Genomic DNA, 4,126 nt, shown 5'->3' on the forward strand with positions numbered 1-4,126 from the left:
GAAGGCAAGCTAGTCTGTCCATTCATGGCGTGACACATTTTAGTAGGTAGACGCTTTCAGTATGGTTATTTTTTTGTTTGGTTGGTTTTTGTGCCCTCACCTACCTTACCACCTACTTCCTCCTGCCCCTACCTCCATTGTGGTTTGTATTTTGTTTTGTTTTGTTTTTTCCCTGTGCTGTATGCTGGTAAATGTTTTTATTCCTATTGTGTACAACATCTCGCCAAGAAGCAGCAGCATGGGATCCAGCAGTTGGGGCCCAAAGGACAGTGTGAAGAAGAAAGCCGCAGCTGTGTCTGCATCGCCTGCAAAGGGGCCAGGCCCCGCCCGGCTAGTCTCCCAACCCCCATTTCAGAGTGACGTTCAAGGCAACATGGACACGTGCAGATCGTGCACAGAAGAAAATACAACCACGTCCATTTCAGAAAAGGCAACAGAAAGGAAAACAGACTTTTTATTTGATATTTATTAGGAGGAAAGATGACTGAATTGTCTTGTGTAGAAATGAAAAGACAGCATTTCTGTTAGTGATTTCCTGAAAAAGTGATATTTTAAGGGGAAATTATGGAAATATTCTAAATGTCCAGTTGCTGTGCTAGTGATAGAGGGTGTGTTTTCTGAGAGGCTTCCCTGTTTGAGTGTGGAGTGTGTGCGTACATGCCCTTCTGCGCTCTCGGTGGGGAGGGGATAGGTGAGATTGAAACTTCAGAGCTGGGAAACATCTGCAGAGCAAAGCACATCCAGGAGGCCCTGTTGTCATTGGAATTTGGGCAACAGTTAAAAGGGGTGCGATTAGTGTTCATGGCTCTTCAGAGTGGTTGAAGCCCCTCTATGCTTACATTAATGTTCTTTAGTTTGACATGGTATTTGGGGTTTGTGGGCTTTTTTTGTTTACTTTGAAAGATCTCAAAGAGTGAAGGCCCTCAACCCAATGGCAATATGAAACCCTCTGTGCTTCTCTCCAGACCTTTCCCTGTGTCACCTTTCTCCTGTCCCTTCGTTCAACGCCTCTTCCTCTGGTCCCTTTAACCAAGTTTTTGTGTTTGAGCTCGCATTCAGGCAGCTGCAACATTCCAGTGTTTGAACTACCACTGATTCTTGCACCCTAGACAAACCAAGCAGGTTCACCATCTCACCCCCAGTGGTGCCGAGTCCCATCTGCAGCCCCACTTCTGCATGAGAATTTGGTGTTTGGAATGTTTTCTGACTCTTGGGACGGGATTCCTCGCCTGATCATCCTTACTGTGAAGTAAAGAAGATGGGGAGGAGAGTCTTCATCAGAAACTGGTTTTGTGTAGTAAACTTACTTATGTGGGTTTTATTTTCTGTTTTTGTTTTTCTTTTCCTTTTTGCTCCCTACCCACCCCCCCACTACTTTTCTTTTGTCTGTGCAAGACCTGCAGCTGCTAAAATCAGCTTTGCCTTTAATTAAACCATGTTCTCTCAAAAAAAAAAAAAAAAAAAAAGAAGAACACAGGCGCTAAAGTCATTCTCCTGCAGCTTGAGGTCCAGCTTCTCCACTTACCATTTCTGTAAGCTTGGGTAAATAGTTTAAGCAACCGATGCCTCTGTTTCTTCATCTTTCAACTAAAGTCATACTAGCTAGCACACATTCCATAGGTTTGAGGAAAAAAATTAAATTATGCCTGGCACATGTTAAGTGCTTGATGATAGTTAACTTTTTTAAAAGTCTATAGAAGACTATTTTTCTCCTTTTAACTTATACTAGAAGATTTATTGTATTAGAAGATTTTTTTTCTAAAATGTCCAGTAGTTAGTAGTGATCATATGACTTTACAGTTAAGCAGTATTTGTAAATATAATTTATAAATCAATATATCATATAAAATGAAGTTATTTCAATATGAAAAAGCTAGTTGCTATTGATTTTGTTTCAACTCATGTTCATAACAAAATATTGCCCTATTGGATCCACACCCTCTTCATGATCCATATGAGTCCATTGCGGCTATTTTTTTTTTTTTTTTTGTGAGAAAAATTTGTATTTAGAATTAGCCAGCTGGACTCAGTTTAGGTGATCCCAATTTTGTTGGCAACATCCAAAGCATCATAGCCAGGAGCAAGTTGAACATAGGTCTTCTTCTCTGCATCGTGCTTCATCAAAGTGTTGACCTTAGCCACATCAATGTCATAGAGCTTCTTTACAGATTGTTTAATTTGGTCCTTGTTGGCTTTGATATCCACAATGAACACAAGTGTGTTGTTATCTTCTGTCTTCCTCATGGCTGACTCAGTGGCATAGTTGATGATGGCATAGTTGTCAAGCTTGTTTCTCATGTGGGTGCTCTTCCCAGGGGTATTTGGGCTGCCTTCGGAGTCTCAGCATCTTAGGCCACTGCAGGATAGGTGATGTATAGATCTTCTTTTTTTTTTTTGTCTGTGGATGCCCTTCAGGACTGCCTTCTTGGCCTTTAATGTCTTTGCTTTGGCTTCAGTTTTGGGAAGGGCAGGGATTTCCTTCTTCACTTTCAGTGCTATCTTCGTAGAAAGTCATTATGGTTACTATAAGTGAATTTCCAACCTTGGAGGCTCATGCTCCAGCACACTAACAGAAGATGTTCCGTGGTGACACAGAGAGTTATTCTTGGCAGACTTTAGGAACTAGATTACTAATCTTTACTTTCTTAGTCTTAGTCTATCTTAGTGTGAAAGCTCTGCTGAATCCTGTTCACCATATGTGACCCTGTTGGTATATGCTAGTGGAATAGCTCTCAGCATCTTAGCAACAAACCAACTGGCTGACAGGACATTCACTCACTGTTGTCGAGTCATTTGTGACTCATAGTGACCCTCCATTGGGTTTCCAGACAAATGTGTAGTGGTTGGAAAATCTAAGGAGTTTAATATTAACTCTATATAAATCAATGCATTTCCCTGTGGTCAACCCTTTAATCTTAACTTGTTCAAAATTACTCATCATTCCTTTAGTGTGTTGTCATAAGATCTATTTCAATCTCTTTTATCATTGTTACTGTTGGGGAAAGTATAAACGGAATTTATTTCCTATCCATGGAGGACTCAGAAATTTACGCTTCAAATCTGATCTTCCTTCAAGTCTGAAGTTTTATTTTATTATGTAGTATTCCATCACTTTAATATTTCCACTGAGAAAGCATCACAGAAGTATTAGTATGCAACTTTAGCATTTTAGGAATACTTTAAATCTTTGCAGTGTCAGTTACTTTAAAAATGCAAAAATACCTGAAATATTCAGCCTTCACAAAGATACAGAAGATATGTTCTGAATTTATCATTCATATACATCTCATTTGAACTTTATGGGTTCTCTGTATGCAGCCTGTATATTTTTTCCTTAAATAGTTATTGGTTCATAATTAAATAAGGTCTCATATGGTTAGGCAAAATCAAAATATTGTAGTGGTAAAGAGAACATTCAGATTAGATCAAGGCAATATTTTAAAAATTCACTTTATCAAAGTAATGATGTGGAGCTCATTCAAGGGAAGAATAGAATTTTTGTAAAAAACAGATTCCTACTCCCTTTCCCTGAGCCTGTAAATCTGAATTTCTAACAATATTTCCAAATTATAGTATTTATTAGACTGGCTTTTCAAACACTAATTTACCCCAAGATCCTGGTTTTATGTATCTAGAGAAACTGAAACCTAGAGGAAAAAGGACAAAACTTCATCATTCATCTAAGTTTCCTTAAGCACTTACTTTTATATGCACTGTGGAAGAACAATGGGACTTTATTGAAAGGCTTGGGACAACCTACAACCAGGATAAAATAAAATAGATGAATGGAACCTTCTAAGAATCAAATACAGAGGCACATCAAAAAACTTCTCCAACAGAGTAAGAAAAAAACACATAGACTGGGGGGAAAATATTTGATGATCACATATCTGATAAGGGACTTAAAACTAAAATTTATAGAATACTCCAAAACTTCAACAAGCAAAGTAAAAACAATTCAATCACAAAATGGGCCCAGGATGTGAATAGACAATTCACCAAAGAAGACATCCTAAGAACAACTATTGCATAGGGCCACTGCTGTAAAATGGGACTGACATCAGGGCTGAGGGAAGACGAAGGAAGGGGGATAAATAATGGATACTGCATTGAAACAGATGAGGGA

The sequence above is a fragment of the Elephantulus edwardii genome, unplaced genomic scaffold (assembly GCF_000299155.1).
Source record: "Elephantulus edwardii isolate Elephantulus edwardi_28Jun2011 unplaced genomic scaffold, EleEdw1.0 scaffold00018, whole genome shotgun sequence".
Classification (NCBI taxonomy): domain Eukaryota; kingdom Metazoa; phylum Chordata; class Mammalia; order Macroscelidea; family Macroscelididae; genus Elephantulus; species Elephantulus edwardii.